The 18074-nt window shown below is 36.5% G+C and overlaps 1 protein-coding gene across 1 annotated transcript in view; it reads right to left on the reverse strand.

Moving 5' to 3' along the window:
- DPYD (dihydropyrimidine dehydrogenase) overlaps window positions 1-18074 on the reverse strand; it is an 863978-nt gene that overhangs the window by 452946 nt on the left and 392958 nt on the right.

An 18074-nucleotide genomic window follows, 5' to 3' on the forward strand; every position in this document is an offset into this window, starting at 1 on the left:
TTAAGAAAGAGAAACAAGTATGTTCTTCTTGACAAATTCCCAGTTAATCCACATCTATTACCTCATTTATTCTGCTATAAAATGGGACACCCTGGTTTTTGTTTTCATGCCCATAATGGGATGCCTATCAAGACAGAATGTAAATATTTACTTATTATTATTTTTCCATTTATTGTTTTTTTTGGGGGGGGGGGATCCAGGCCTTTGTCAATGTAACCCTAACTAGTATATTGAGTTTATTTTTCAAAAATTGTACTACTGAAGTGGATGAGGGATTGTCAAATCTCATTCCTTCCCTCCCTCATGGAAGACAGGTGGGTTCTTTAGGACCCCTGACAAGTGAGATTAAGAAGGTTGTTTGTGTAAGGTTCCATACAAGGAGTTGTCTGGCACCAACAAGATGGAAAAACTGAGACATAAAGTGACTTGCTTTATGTTGTGATCAAATCATAGACCCACTTCTGGGCACTCTGTCCATAGTTAGTGGTTCCAAACTTTGGCATGCATCAGTGGTTCCAGAACTTTGGCAAGCTGGGGGGCTTGTTAAAACTAATTGCATGGACCCACCCTCAGAACTTTTAGCTCTATAGGATTAGATGAGGCCTGAGGATCTGCATTTCTAACAAAGTCCTAAGTGATGCTATGCTGCTGGTCTAGAAATGACAATTTGTGAACCATGGTCTTATCAGATTATATCTGACTGGGTCTGAACTTAGTTGGTCTATACCATGCATTCTTTTGAGAGTAATATCATCCATAAGGGAGCAAAAATTAATTCTTGAAGAAGGAAAAAATCTTAGATGTCAAATTGAATTTGTGATAACTCCCCCCCATAAGAGCAATAATATATAACAAATATACAGGATATCTATATTATTAAATTTACAGTGTGTTTGTGTGTGTATTGGGGAGGGTTAATTAGGAATAAAAGTTTATGAAGACTCACTAAAGGGATAACTTAAAAAAACAAAAACAAAATTGAGAAACACCGGTCATTCCTGTATATTGGCACAAAGCTATTCAGCCTATGTCTTTTTATGCTTTGAATATTGGCTTTAAAGCCTTAAAAATTGGACCACATAAATTATTACTGCAAAATATTTCCCTTTTCTTTATAAATTAAGAGATTACCAATATGAAAAATACTAGATATTAGGTATATGTGGGTAGTAAGTATCAAAACAATGGATCTTAAACTGTGCACTGTTTAGACAGGAAAATTAGGAGTAAGTGGAATTGAATCAGGTTTGAAACAGGCTTCTAATGCTTACTTGGGATAGTCACTAAATAAATCTCTCTGATCTTCAGCCTTCATATATGTAAAATGGAATATAAAACCTAATTAGTTAGTATGTGGTATTTAAAGCAATTTAGAAATGTAAAACACCTAAAACAAAACTTAACATATAGAAAGTGCAAGTAAATACTATTTATTTGTAGTTTCAATTTTTTGTATTTTTTTAATGTTACTTATTTTTGAGAGAGAGACAGAGACCAAATACAAGCTGGGGAGGGGCAGAGAGAGAAGGAGACACAGAATGCAAAGAAGGCTTCAGGCTCCTAGCTGTCAGCAAAGAGCCCAAAGTGGGGATTGAACCCATGGACCATGAGATCATGACCTAAGTCAAAGTTGGATGCTTACGCACTCAGCCACCCAGGTGCACTTGTAGTAAATTTTCTGAATTCACTTTTCCCCTGAAAATCATTCTTCAAACTATTCAATACCACTTAGCAACAGGATTATGAATGCAATAGAAAGGTGACCCAAGAAAAAAGGTTAAAAAAAAAAAGGGGGAAAGAAAAAGGCAAAGAATTTTAGACTCTGTTTTAATTTTCAACAAAATAAAATGTATGATTTCTAGAAGGCAAAGTATTCCTTGAATAGTTCTAATTACAAACAAATCTGGCTCCATAAAGAAGATAGGTTTCCTGTGTCACTTTTGTCACACTTACATTATGTAGCACCTTATAACTCATCAATATAAACCAGTTTATTGTGCTTCAAAACTGCCAAGTGATGCTAAATTTAATGATAATTCCAAACTTGATTGAATAACAATGACAAGTGTTTATGGTTTCAATAAATCAATACATGATACATATTTAAAATAGTACTTTTTTCTGCAAAGGGCAGAAATAAATTCCTGAACTATGCTGCACGTATTGTGAGCATGTCTCAGACTGATTTAGGATCTATTTTGTCCCATTCTACTTTTATGTCTCTTAATACTTAGATAGTATCTATTATTCTCTGTAGATAATCTCATATAATTTTTGGAAAATTTGGCATCAAATTTAAAAACAAAATTGGGATTATTTATTTTCTGTTTAAAAAATTCCTCCATATTTGGAGGGGCTAAGATGGTGGAACAGCCCACCCCATATTTGGAGGGGCTAAGATGGTGGAAGGTTTTTTTGCATCTCTTGTCCCTGAAATGGAGCCAGATCAACACGAAACCATCCTGCACACCTAAAAAACTGATTTGAGAATTAACACAACAATCTGACAAACTGAACCACAGAACTCAGCAGGTATGCAGCATGGAGAGGTGAACTTGGGGAGAGAGGAGTCATGGAGGGTAGGGAGCTGTTTTTGCTTGCAAAGAGAGGAAGGAGATGGGGGGAGAGTATGGAAAAAGCAACCCCCACCAAAAGCAGCTACAGAGAAAGTGGAAAAGTGGGAACAGTTGCAGGGACTGAAAAAAAAAGGGGAGAAAGGAGAAAAGAGACGGTTAAATTCCATTAAGACTCTATAAACAAGGGGAATGCAGAGTCTGAAACTCCACAGTTCGATATCTGGCAGAGCTCTGGTGGGAAGGGCGAATACCAAGGAGCAGAGAGCGAGCTCCAAGGGTCCTTGGGGCACACAGGGAGAGGCAGTTCCCCTGCTGAGAGGACATTTGGTAGAGACTGTGCAGCCTGCCCACAGGCAAAGGTCCCAGAGGACCCCAGAGAACAACCACATTCACTGGTGTTGGAACAAGGACCTTAAGTGGGAAGCCTGGCACTAGGTGTGTGTTGTGATTTTCCATAAACCCTGAAGCACTAGTGCTACAAGATTGCGTGAACTTTTCTGGGGTGGGCTGCCACCCAGCCACAGTCTCTGGTCATTGGCAGCAGCACAGTCTTGAGAAATTCTGGGAGTGGGTTGGCACCCAGCCATTGCTCAGCAAGACCCACCCCCAGAAGATCTAAGCAGGTCAAAGCTGCAGTTCCTCAGAAGTGAGGGGTTGGGAAACAGAACCACATCTGAGATAAAACTCAGGATGGAGGTGCCACCTGGCAGCCTGACAGCTTGGTCACAGACAGTGTAGAAGCAGGGAGTGGATGGAAGCTGGAGACAAAGGAGGGGTGCTTGATTGCCAGACATGGAGAGCACAGAGTTCTGATACTAGAGACTGGGTAGCTGGTCACCCCTCCCACACATGCGCATACACACCTACACATGCCACAGCAATCCATCCAGGTAAGCTAAGCAGCACCATCCAGTGGAGAAGGAAGGTATTACACTAAGCCCTGCCCAACTTGACTAGGGTTTGTCAAGGCCTCTAGAAAAACACAAGTCTCTCCACCTGCTTAGTATATGGACTATAAAGTGCTTTATAGCTTGACTTCTATGGGAAAACAGATGTACTTTCAATCGTACTTCATTCTGTCTGTTGGTCATTTCATTCAATTCTTTTTAATTTTTCTTTTCCTATTTTTGAATACAGAAAAAGAAAAAAACTTATTTTCCACTTTTATTTAAAATATTTTTCTTTATTTTTTTCTAATCTATGTTTTACATTTTTGTAAATTTTTAAAATTCTATTTTACTTTCACATCATTTTATTCTATTTTACTGTATTAATTTTTCCTATTTTCAAAAGTCTTCCTTTTTAAATTCTTTTTTTTTTCTCATTTTTTCTTTTTATCTTTCCATTTTTTATCTAATCTATCAAGCTTCTTTCAACAACCAGAGCAAAACACACCTAGGATCTAGCATCCTTTATTTTATTTCCTTGTGTTGCTTTTAATTTTTTAATTTTAATTTTTTTCTCTATTAATTCCTTTTCTTCCTACAAAATGATGAAACAAAGGAATTCACCCCAAAAGAAAGAACAGGAAGAATTGACAGCCAGGGACTTAATCAACACAGATACAAGCAAGATGCTGAACCAGAATTTACAATAATGATAATAATACTAGTTGGGGTTGAAAATAGATTAGAATCCCCTTCTGAGAAGTAAAAGCTAGTCAGGATGAAATAAAAAATGCTAAAACTGAGCTGCAATCTCAAATGGATGCCATGGCGGCAAGGTTGGATGAGTCAGAGCAGCGAATCAGCAACACAGAGGACAAACTTATGGAGAATAATGAAGCAGAAGAAAACAGGGGACTAAGGCAAAAGAGCAAGAAATAAAAATTATAGAACTCAGTGACTCATTAAAAAGGAATAACATCAGAATCACAGGTGTCCGAGAAGGTGAAGAGAGAAAAAGAGGTAGAAAATTTATGTGAGCAAATCATAGTGGAAAATTTTCCTAACCGGGGAAAGACATAGACATCAAAATCCAGGAAGCACAGAGGACACGCATTAGATTCAACAAAAACCAACCATCAACTGGGCATATCATAGTGAAATTCACAAAATTCTCAGGCAAGGAAAGAATCATGAAAGCAACAAGGGAAAAAAAAGTCTTAACATACAAAAGAAAACAGATCAGGTTCACAGCAGACCTATCCACAGAAACGTGGCAGGCCAGAAAGGAGTGGCAGGATATATTCAATGTGCTGAATTGGAAAAATATGCAGCCAAGAATTCTTTATCCACCAAGGTTCTCATTCAAAACAGAAGGTGAGATAAAAAGTTTCCCAGACAAACAAAAATTAAAGGAGTTTGTGACCACTAAACCAGCCCTGCAAGAAATTTTAAGGGGGACTCTCTGAGGGGAGAAAAGATGAAAAAAAAAGACCAAAAGCAACAAAGACTAGAAAGGACCAGAGAACACTACCAGAAACTCCAACTATTACTATGGCAATAAACTCATATCTTTCAGTACTCACTCTAAACATCAATGGTCTAAAAGCTCCAATCAAAAGACACAGGGTAACAGAATGGATTAGAAAACAAGATCCATCTATATGCTGTTTACAAGAGACCCATTTTAAACCTAAAGTCACCTTCGGATTGAAAATAAGGGGATGGAGAACCATCTATCATGCTAATGGTTGCCAAAAGAAGCCGGAGTAGCCATACTTATATCAGCAAATCTAGATTTTAAAATAAAGACTGTAACAAGAGCTGAAGAAGGGCATTATATCATAATTAAGGGGTCTATCTACCAAGAAGACCTAACAATTATAAACATTTATGTTCCAAATGTGAGAGCACCCAAATATATAAATCAATTAACCACAGACTTAAATAAACTCATTGATAATAATACCATAATAGTAGGGGACTTCAACACCCCACTTGCAGCAATGGACAGATCATCTAAACAGAAAATCAACAAGGAAACAATGGCTTTGAATGACACACTGGACCAGATGGACTTAACAGACACATTCAGAACATTTCATGCTAAAGCAGCAGAGTACACATTCTTCTCGAGTGCACATGGAACAACTATAGAATGGATCACATACTAGGACACAAATCAGCCCTCAACAAGTACAAAAAGATCGAGATCATATTGTGCATATTTTCAGACCATGACACTATGAAACTCGGAAGTCAACCACAAGAAAAAAATTTGGAAAGATAACAAATACTTGGAGACTAAAGAACACCCTAATAAAGAATGAATGGGCTAACCAATAAATTAAAGAGGAAATTAAAAATTACATGGAAACCAATGAAAACGATAACACCACAGCCTAAAACCTTTGGGATGCAGCAAAAGTGGTTATAAGAGGGGACTATACAGCAATCCAAGCCTTCCTAAAGAAGGAAGAAACGTCTCAGATACACAACCTGACCTTACAACTCAAAGAGCTGGTAAAAGAACAGCAAATAAAACCCAAAACCACCAGAATACAGGAAATAATAAAGATTAGAGCAGAAATCAATGTTATTAAAACCAAAAAAGCAGTAGAACAGATCAATGAAAACAGGAGCTGGTTCTTTGAAAGAATTAACAAATTTGGTAAACCCGTAGCCAGTTTGATCAAAAAGGAAAGGACCCAAATAAATAAAATCAAGAATGAAGGAGGAGAGATCACAACCAACACTGCAGATACACAAACAATAATAACAGAATATTACGAGCTATTATATGCCAATAAAATGGGCAATCTGGAAGAAATGGACAAACTCCTAGAAACATATAAACTACCAAAACTGAAACAGGAATAGAAAATTTAAACAGACCCATAACCCGTAAAGAAATAGAATTAGTAATCAAAAATCTCCCAAAAAACAAGAGTTCAGGGTCAGATGGCTTTCAAGGGGAATTCTATCAAACATTTAAAGAAGAGTTAACACCTATTCTCTTGAAGCTGTTCCAAAAAATAGAAATGGAAGGAAAACTTCCAAAGTCTCTCTATGAAGCCAGAATTACCTTGATTCCAAAACCAGACAAAGACTCCACTAAAAAGGAGAACTATAGTCCAATTTCCCTGATGGGCATGGATGCAAAAATCCTCAACAAGATACTAGCTAACCAGATCCAACAATACATTAAAAGAATTATTCACCAAGGCCAAGTGGGATTTATATCTGGGATGCAGGACTGGTTCAATATCTGCAAAACAATCAATGTGATACTTCCCATCATTAAAGAAAGGACAAGAACCATATGATCCTCTCAATAGATGCAGAGAAAGCATCTAACAAAACACAGCATCCTTTCCTTGATAAAAAACCCTCAAGAAAGTAGGGATAGAAGGATCATACATCGAGATCATAAAAGCCATATATTAAAGATGCACTGCTAATATCATCCTCAATGGGGAAAAACTAAGAGCTTTCCCCCTAAGGTCAGGAACACGACAGGGATGTCCACTCTTGCCACTGTTATTCAAATATTGGAAGTCTTAGCCTCTGCAATCAGACAACACAAAGAAATAAAAGGCATCCAAATTGGCCAGGAGGAGGCCAAACTTTCACTCTTCGCAGATGACATGATATTCTATTTGGAAAACCCAAAAGATTCCACCAAAAAACTGCTAAAACTAATTCATGAATTCAGCAAAGTTGCAGGATATAAAATCAACGCACAGAAATCGGTTGCATTCGTATACACCCACAATGAAGCAACAGAAAGAAAATCAAGGAATTGATCCCATTTACAGTTGCACCAAAACCCATAAAATACCTAGGAATAAATCTAACCAAAGAGGTGAAACATCTATACACTGAAAACTATAGAAAGATTATGAAAGAAATTGAAGAAGACACCAAAAAATGGAAAAAGATTCCATGCTCCTGGATAGGAAGAAAAAATATTGTTAAAATGTTGATGCTACCCAAAGCAATCTACACATTCAGTGCAATCCTTATCAAAATAACACCAGCAATCTTCACACAGTTGGACAAATAATCCTAACATTTGTATGGAACCAGAAAAGACCCGAATAGCCATAGCAATCCTGAAAAAGAAAATTAAGCAGGAGGCATCACAATCCCAGACTTCAAGCTATACTACAAAGCTGTAATCATCCAGACACTATGATACTGGCACAAGAACAGACACGCAGATCAATGGAACAGAATAGATACCCCAGAAATGGACCCACAAATGTATGGCCAACTAATTTTTGACAAAGCAGGAAAGAATATCCAATGGAATAAAGTCTCTTCAGCAAGTGGTGCTAGGAAAACTGGACAGCGACACGCAGAAGAATGAACCTGGGCCACTTTCTTACACCATACACAAAAATAAACTCAAAATTGAATAAAGACCTAACTGTGAGACAAGAAGCCATCAAAATCCTAGAGGAAAAAGCAGGTAAAAACCTCTTTGACCTTGGCTGCAGCAACTTCTTACTCAAGACATCTCCAGAGGCAAGGGAAACAAAAGCAAACATGAAGTATTTGGGACCTCATCAAAATAAAAAGCTTCTGCATAGTGAAGGAAACAATCAGCAAAACTAAAAGGCAACCAGTGGAATGGGAGAAGATATTCACAAACGACATATCAGATAAAGGGTTAGTATCCAAAATCTATAAAGCACTTATCAAACTCAACACCCAAGAAACAAATAATCCAGTGAAGAAATGGGCAAAAGACATGAAACAAATAGACACTTCTCCAAAAAAGATATCCAGATTGCCAACTGACACATGAAAAAATGCTCAAAATAACTCATCATTGGGGAAATACAAATCAAATCCACAATGAGATACCACCTAACACCTGTCAGCATGGCTAACATTAGCAACTCAGGCAACCACAGATGTTGGCGAGGATGTGGAGAAAGAGGATATCTTTTGCATTGCTGGTGGGAATGCAAACTAGTGCAGTCACTCTGGAAAATAGTATGGAGGTTCCTCAAAAAATTAAAAGTAGAACTACCCTACAACCCAGCAATTGCACTACCCGGTATTCATCCAAGGGAAACAAGTGTGCTGTTTTGAAGGGGCACATTCACCCCAATGTTTATAGCAGTGTTATTGACAATAGCCAAAGTATGGAAAGAGCCCAAATGCCCATCGATAGGAATGGATAAAGAAGATGGATAAAGATGGATTCCTATCCATCGATAGGAATGGATAAAGTAATTGAGTATTACTTCACAATCAAAAAGAATTAAATCTTTCGTTTACAACTACATGGATGGATCTGGAGTGTATTATGTTAAGAAAAATTTGTCAGTCCTAAAAAGATAAACCTATGAGTTCACTCATATGAAGCATTTAAGATATGAAACAGATGAACTAGGGAAGAAAGAAGGGAAGCAAAAATAATATAAAAACAGGAAGGGAGACAAAACATAAAAGTCTCTTAAATATAGAGAACAAAGAGATGGTTTCTGGAAGGGTTGTGGGAAGGGAGATAGTCTAAATGGGTAAGGGGCATTAAGGAATCTACTTCTGACATCATTGTTGTACCATATGTTTACTAATTTGAATGTAAATTAAACAATAAATAAATTAAAAATAAATAAATAAAATGAAATAAAAATAAAAACAAAATTGGACACTGCGAACAAATCAAAATTAAAAAAAAATGACTACCAATGACTTAATGCTTGAACATGCTTTAGTAGTATTCTTACCATGGTTTTGACTTCTGAGGGATTAAAAGCTATATACAGTTATGCACAAGGAAACTGTATTTTAATATATCCTCAGCTCATATCATAATTTCCCATATGCACTAGCGTTGATAGCTGGTATTTAAATATTCAGTATTTGTGACAGATATCTAACAGTGCACAAAAGTTGAGGAGTATTAACACTGGCCCCCACAAAAGATTACTCTGAAATTTTGCTTTTGAACTTTGACGTTTTATATTCTCTAAAATGTGTAAGAGTATACTACTGGGCAGCAGACATAAATCATACCATTTCTTGCCATTTTGCTATTAAGTAGCTAGATTTTTCATTTTATGCAAGAAATGGAAAAACTTTTATGTTTAATTAAAAATTTTTTAACATTTATTTATTTTTGAGAGAGAGAGAGACAGTGCAAGTGGGGGAAGGACAGAGAGAGAGAGACAGAATCTGAAGCCTGCTTCAGATTCTGAGCTGTCAGCACAGAGACAAACGCGATGCTTGAACTCATGAACTGCAAGATCATGACCTAAGCTGAAGTCGGACACTCAATCAATTGAGCCACCCAGGCACCCCAGAGATGGAAAAACTTTTAAAGGAAAGATAGGAAGATATCACTTTAACATATGTATTTATTTGGAAAGTACTGATATTGGGAAAAGAAAAGCTAAGATGGTAACATTTTTTTGAGATGATAAGATTTATCTCAGTCAACAGGGAAGTATTAGGAAAATGAGAATTCAAAGTACGTAAAGTCATGTGTCAAGTGATATATCCTTTGAATTATTTCTGGGCAACAGAGGAATTTACTTTCACTATTTAAGAAATCTGTCTAGCCAGATAATAAATAAATAAATACTTATAGAACAGATATTCTTTTAAGTGCTTTACATATGGCTCATTTTAATTTTCACACAGAAGATATGTTTATGACACATATATCAGTTATTATTTTTTTAAGTATTAAGTTTCAAGCCAAGTTTTTCTCCTTATTGTGGCTCAAAAAGCCAATAACACATGAATGGGTATCAATCATGATTTACAGTCTTAGCACCCAACCTCAGGCACTCTGCTGTTTGCTGCACTCACAACTAATCCTATGTGAGAAGAAGCATTATTTCCTTGCTAAGAAGAAAACCTGAGGTTCAGAGAAACCAAACATATACTGAGGAATAATAAAACCTGGTTAAAATCCTGATATGGCTGAACAAAATCCTGGGTGATATTCATTAATCTACAAAGACAGCAATTGTGGCATATTTGAAAGAATGAGCTTTGGATGGTTCTAGTTGTTCAATCTCAAAACAAGGTTAATTAGAACAGGAAAGGATCTACTCAAAGGCAAATTAATGGTCAAGGAGTTGGCCTGATAAAGGCTGCCCTCAGTGGGAAGAAGAGAATCAAGCTTCCTATTCTAAGTAAGTTTTGAAGTACAATAAAATTATGACATATAGAAACCAAGTGATGGACTTAGGGACTCAATATCGTAAATGAACTAATGGCAACTCCTTGAATCCAGAGAAAGTTTAAGTTTAGAACAAAGAAGTATTACTTCATAAAGTGGATAGTAGAGACACAGAACACATAATCTCAAGATTTAAAAATGGAAAATTAAGATAGAATTTAAAATAAATTTATTTGCTAGTAAGTAAAACCCTTTAAAAAACTCGTTGAACACAGAAAGAATATTTTATTTAACTTCCTATCCCCAGGGTCAAGGAGTGATATTAAAGTATTTAACAAATGATGAATACAAGCAGATGAATGTCAAACAGATGCCTGGCAAATCAGAATATACTCTAGCCAATATGCCACATGGAAGGACATCAAGTGAATTTCAGCCCCATCAAAATGACTAGCACATAGTAGACTTTTAATAACATTTTGTTTACCAAGAATGACTATTATGAAAACCCGGAGGACATTCAAGTTAAAGAACGGACAACCAACTAGTAGTATATGGACTCAGTGGCCTCTAAACACCCATCCTGAAGCAAGTATAACACTGGGCATACAGTAGACATGCTACCTGGCCACAGCATCGTATGTTGTGAGGTTGAAATAAAAAGTAAATGATGTTCTTTCTCAGCTGTCAGTTACACTGCCATGAGAAAATGAGGGGCCAGAGTGACCAAACTCATGCAGTGGGTCTTAATATTTTATTGTCCAAATTAATCAGCCTTCTGTGCTAAGTAGTTCACAGATGTCAGTGTTAGTGCTTTTTAATACCTAATGTTAATGATCATTAATAATCAGCAACTCTGTAGTTTTGGTATATGAAAACTTCTGTTCATGGCACACATATTTATCTATTTGTTCAATGGTGCCTGTTCTCATGAGGGATAATTGGTACCTCAAACAAACATATAAGCCTCTCTTGTTCTTATCTCCACCAATAATTACCCAAGGGAATGAAGGAGGAAACACCTGTAAGGTTTCATTTTTGAGGTTCAATAAAACAAACTGTTACTTTCTTTTCCCATGACATTAGGAAAATAAGAAAAACCTTCTTAGCTTTGATTTTTACCTCCATATTCAGGGAGGATACATGGTTGATGCTGAGTGAAATAAAAATAGAGTGCTATAGCATGCAGTAATGATGATCATTTGAATGATTAACTTTATGTAATGTGATGATTTGGTCTGATTAATATTACAGGTATCATACTGTGGAAATTATGAAACAACTTAATTTACTACAATTAAAAGTATGATGTCAACTCATTTTTAGATTGCGTATAGGCAAAGTAAGTATAGGTTATAAACTATAATGAGAACTCAAACCCAGCATACATTATATTCTAATATAAAGTTTGAGAAACACTATGAAGAAATAATATTCTTTGTAAAGATTACCCTTGTATAGCTAGATATTTAACAAGTTATCAATTCTATATGAATGTGAGGACCTAGAGAAGGAATTTCAAATCAAATGCTTTTGGTGGTCTGCTCTGGTCAGTGATAATCCTGAAAAAATATTCTTTTATTTCTTCACTGATCAAGTATTGGATACACCAGAAATGTTCATAACCACACAATGAGAGTTCCATTCATCCATAAATTTACCAAACATTTATTGAGTACCTATTTTGTAAAAAAAAAAAAAAAAAAAAAATGGTGCTAGGTGTTATAGCTAATAAAATAATCCCTGCTTTCAAGACTCTCACAGATGCAGACAAATCAGCAATCCTATTCAGTGTGGTAACACATATAAATACAGTGTACAGTAATGGCAGATAAAATGGCATTCTGCACAGCAGTGGTGCACAACAAGAAAGGGAAGCCTGGAAAAGGTACTCTAGGAACTAATCTTGAAGAATGAGTAGGAAGCAGTTACTGGAAAAGGATTAGCTACAGGGAGATCGTAGTATATGATAGATTATCTCCCTTGGGTGAGGAAAGATGTAGGGAGGTAAAGGAGCTTATTTCAAGAAAGAAAGAAGGAAAGAGACCTGGTTAAATGCCTCTGTAAACATGGTACTGGGAAACAAAGGATCGGTCAGCATTTTCGAGTGGGAGAGCCCTTACCTGTAGAATGCTTTTGGCAAGATCTACCTGCTAATCTAGGATAGCTATAATAAAACAAACACAAAAAAGTGGGAACTGGATTTTTGGGGCATGGATCTCTGTGAAGAGTCATATAAACTATGTAACTGAGTATAAACTGGAGATGTTTTATAGTTGAATCAGCATCCTTTTGTGTAAGTGATGGAGCTACTGATGTTGTTTAGAGACCCCACATTAATCTCGGTTGAAGTACATCTTGATGTACCAAGATGGGGCCTGGAAAATTGTGTTTGGTGGTCTTGAAGCTCTCCTTGTTTACCCCACACTTCTTTGTTTATTTAGATCTTTGAACTTGTTAAGAAAGCTTGATGCAGGTTTTATCTCTCATTGGTGTGAGTCTGATTTCACAATCCAATCTTCTGGTCAATTTGGTTACTGAGGTCATGAAGAAAGATAGAGGCAGTAAATTCTGTCTACCCTTTCTTGATCTCATCTTCCTTAATTTACTAAACAGTTTTTTTTTTTTAATGTTTATTCATTTTTGGGAGAGAGAGAGAGTGAGCAAGCAGGGAAGGGGCAGAGAGAGAGGGAGACACAGAAACCAATGCAGGCTCCAGGCTCTCCGCCATCAGCACAGAGCCTGATGTGGGGCTCAAACTCAAACCATGAGATCATGACCTGAGCTGAACTTGATGCTTAACTGACTGAGCCACCCAGGTACCCCTTACTAAACAGTTCTTAACATATTTGCACTTTTTAGTTTATATAGGTTCACAGTCAGTGGTGGAAAGTGGAACAATTCTGATAGGCTTACTACTCTTAGAATTCTGCAATTATTCTTTTCTTTGGCAAGAATAGTTTGCTGAAACCACAAGGTGAGGTTCCTTTTAGTACCTACTATGATGTTACAGTCTTTTCGGTTTTTTTCACTTTAAGCTTTTAAAATTGAAGAATCTTGAACAGAGAGAAACATTTTTCCATGTGAGAGTTATACTACACAATTACCCCTTAACTATTTTATTGTGACACTATTGAGCTGCAAAAGCCAGAAATGCAATGCATGGGATAATTTAGAGTCTTTAATGCATTTGCACAGAGATCATAAAATACATCCTTTCTTACAAGAGGAGAGTTTTTAAATACTATTCATGACTGACGAGATTTTCTTCACTCTAACTAGCTTTTATTACTCCTCGTCTTACTTTTTGCTGTAGTCAAGCATGTCTGGCTGCTGTCGCAGTATCTCACAAAATTATCTTCTGCGTAACTTTGGTGCCTTTGCAGTATCCTCTTCAATTGTGAAATCCCTCTTTATGTAAATTCTGTTCAAACAAGGATCCTCTCTCATCTTCTAATCATCTCTGATTTCATAAATTTTATTCATTTTACCTCTTATATTACTTGGTTATGATTTCTTCCTTTTTTTTTTTTTTTTTGAATTCTTAGCTATCTTTTAAAAGACTGAAGACCAGGAACAAATAACTTTTTTTTCAATCTACTTTTAATGTTAGGTTGATACTGTAATGTGAGATATTTTAAACCTTTAAAAGTAAAATACTTCTTTAAAAGCCATCAGTAGTAATTTTGAGGTGTATGTATGTATGTATAAATTATATATTTTGAGTATTTCATTTTCATTTAAAGTCTTCCTATAAGATTTTCAATGCCACGAAAGTATTTATTTATTCATCACAATTCCCTGATATGACACCTTGGATCAAGCATTGTTCTATACTTTGACTCAGATACAAATTGAATGAACCAATCCATCTGAAGGAGCTTGCATTTTAATTTGTGAGATGGGTATAAAGTAATAACTATTCTATGTGACAAGTGCTGTAATATAGGAAGTATAAAGAGTTGTAAGATCTCACAGGAAGAAGAGGTTAATTAAGAAAAAACTAAGGAAGCTTGCAAAGAAAAAAAATGACATTTGGAGCAGATCTTGGAGGATGAGTTCACCATTTAAAAAAATGTTTGTTTATTTATTTTGAGAGAAAGAGTACACATGCATGAGTGGGAGAAGGGGCAGAGAGAGAAGAGGGAGAGAATCCCAAGCAGGCTTGACTCTGTATGCAAAGGCCTGATGTGGAGTTTGATCTCACAAACTGAGATTATGACCAGAGCTGAAATCAAGAATTGGACACTTAACCTAGTGAGTCACCCAGGCACCAGTGAGTTCACCTTTTTATAAGAAAAAAAAATTACTTTAAAAAATGACAATTATTAGCTTTTATATATTTTTTTAAAATTTTAATGCTGATTTTTTGAGACATAGAATATGAGGGGGAAGGGCAGAAAGAGAGAGAGACAGAATCCAAAGTAGGCTCCAGGCTTTGAGCTGTGAGCACAGAGCCCAATGCTGGGGTGGAACTCACAGACCGTGAGATCATGACCTGAGCCAAAGTTGGTTGCTCAACCAACTGAGTCACTCAGGTGCCCCTATTTGCTTTTATATTAATTCAGGAATGTTATTCATTTACTTTTCTGTTTTGAATTTTGTGCCTGAGCAACATGCATATTTTTTAAATTATGCAAATTACTTTTTAATATTTCCAATGGATAAGACAAGAAAAGAAGACAGTGGAAATTGAGAGGAATATTATTAGTGGGAGAAGGACTTCGAACTTTCACATGAAAGTTAATAGAGTAACAACACATTACTATGTAATAAAGCTTAAGAGTGATCTGATAACATACATACATATGCATACCAATCCTAAATGATTGTTAAACCTTTTCAAAAGATATATAGTTTTCAGCTCTCAGATATTCCTAGTCAATATAATGTAGGCATCATCCTCTCCTTGGAATTACTGAAAATAGTTAAGCTTGGGCTCAGCTGGGTGAGCTTGGGCTCAGTAAGCTTGGGCTCAGTAAGCTTGGGCTCAGCTGAGCCTGGGTGGCTCAGTCAGTTGAGCGTCAATCCTCCAGTTGAGGATTTCGAGCCCCGCATCAGGCTCTGTGCTGACAGCTCAGAGCCTGGAGCCTGCTTTGGATTCTGTGTCTCCCTGTCTCTCTGCCTCTCCCCGACTCAAGCTCTGTCTCTCTGTGTCTCAAAAATAAACATTTTGAGTTAAGATTTTAAGTATGTAATCTTGATGAGCACAGGCTTCTGTTGTCTCCTGGCCTATTTACAGTCTTTTTTTTTTTTTTCTCCCCACTCACCATCTGAATTCTCACATGTAGTGTAGAATTCTGACAACTTCACCTGCAGGCTTCTTTGATATCCATGTCTTGAATGTAGCAGATTTTACTTTTCCAACTAACGGGGGATACATTAATTGCAACTTGTTTCAAGTATAATATTTATAGAGATGGCCAAAATTTTCAGTATAGAGCTGCTGTCATTTCATGAGGAGATACAGCCTTCCTGTCCAGATTCCACATCATTCAGACATCTTTGTCTGAATGTTCAAAATACAGAAGTTGGGGGATATAAAAAGCTTTAAGAAGCATATAAATTACAACAGTAATTTTACGGATGGGCACTCTCAGACTAGGATATGTAACCTAGAACAAAGTTCTCCAGCCTTTAGCCACTTCCTTGTCAACTGTTCCATTCTACTTTCTCACGTGACACTAAATTTCACGCTTTTCAAAAATGTAAACACACACAGATCCTTAGAATGTCATTCCCATGTCATCATTAAAGTATTAAAGGTATACTTAATATCTTAGTACCAGGGAGCCCCTAGATGCCACTAATTGTGTTTTGGGGCTAATTGGGTGTGTTATTTATTTGTTTGTTTGCAGATATCTTCATATTAGCAATCATGTTAACAGGTCTCTGATTACTTTCCATGAAGAACACCAACTCAAATGACATGCAGGTGCCAAATATTGAAGAGTTGCTATAAGCATCACCTTAGTAAGTAAAATTAAATTTGTCAGCTTATAGAGGTTATTTTCTAAAAACAGTACCAGGTTCATATTTCTTAAAATTAAATAAAAACTAGAAAGCATTAGTTATTTCTAGGAAAATGCGTAGTCAGCAAGATGTAGACAATGAAAGTGTCAATGAATGTAGCATAAACGTCATCATTTGATATTCAAAATGTCTGAGGAGAGGCTCACAGATCATGCTACATAAAGGATCTATTATGGGGTATGCTGTATAGTATTCAGGAGTCAACTAAAAAGTGCATTCTTTCACATGAAAATGTATTATTTCAAAAAAAAGAAAATGCATTATTTCAGAGTTGCAGTAACAGATTTTGACTAACAGACTAGGTAATCTGGCACTGTTATTTTATTATTAAAAAAATAATAAAGTAGCATTAATTACCAAAGAGTTGACCTCCAGAATAGCTAAAATATATGGAGACAGGCATATCAAAGGTAAATCAGTTAACATTTTAGCAAATGAATAGGGGGGAAGCCAAGGGGCACTGGCGAGTGCTATAGAGGAGAGCCCATTTTAAATATAACAGAATTAAAAGATCTATCATGTTTTCCTGATATTAAAAAACTGAGTATGTGAACAATAGATTCTTAAAATTGGTGGGTGGCATCATACTAGTAAAATAATTTTGTACCAGTAATAATTAATAAGTGATACTTCTCAGTAATAATAAGAACTACAAGTTCTTCCCGAACCTTATCCTTTGAAATTTATACTAAGCAGGGCGGCTGCGTATGACTCATGCCTCCTTGTAGGGACTTCCCAAATGCCTAAAGCATTCGGCAGTTTATCGAGCTGATCTTCAACAGCGGCTTTTAATACCAGCATTTTGGGGGATTCTGTATCCTGTGAAATTTAATCTCACCTATTTAAGCTTGCAGAAAGTACTGGGGGAATTATTAACAGATTTTCCCTCATCTTCTTAGAGGATAGTGCTGAGTGATTGGCTGGTTTCCCTAAGGACGCACAGCTAAGAAGTGCTAGTTTGTCAGTAGCATCCTATTAGCATGTGTGAGGCCACAAGGGAGACTGAAAGACATTTGGAATCAGAATTCCATCAATATGCTGATGATGCCTCCATATCTTTGTTTCATCAAACCTATATTCTGTAGCATTAATGCTTTCTTAACTAAGATGGAAAGCGCCCCAAAACAGCACACTGCCGATGGCTCTAATTAGACAGCTGGAAACTACATGGATGATACATGAGAGCAGTGGATCGCAGTCTCAGCATCACCAAGAAACTTGTTAAAAATGCAAATTCTCAGGCCCCTCCCAGACTTCTGGAATCAGAACCTCTGGAACCAGGGCCCAGCAAGCTATGTATGACCAGCCTTCCAGGTGATTCTGATGCATATGGAAATTTGAGAACATCTGCATTTGAAAACTGGGATATGGCTATCACTGCTGAGTCTATTGGGTGTTGCCTCCCACTTTAGGAGATTAAAACATTTCTGGATC

This window comes from Lynx canadensis, chromosome C1 (genome assembly GCF_007474595.2).
Source record: "Lynx canadensis isolate LIC74 chromosome C1, mLynCan4.pri.v2, whole genome shotgun sequence".
NCBI lineage: Eukaryota > Metazoa > Chordata > Mammalia > Carnivora > Felidae > Lynx > Lynx canadensis.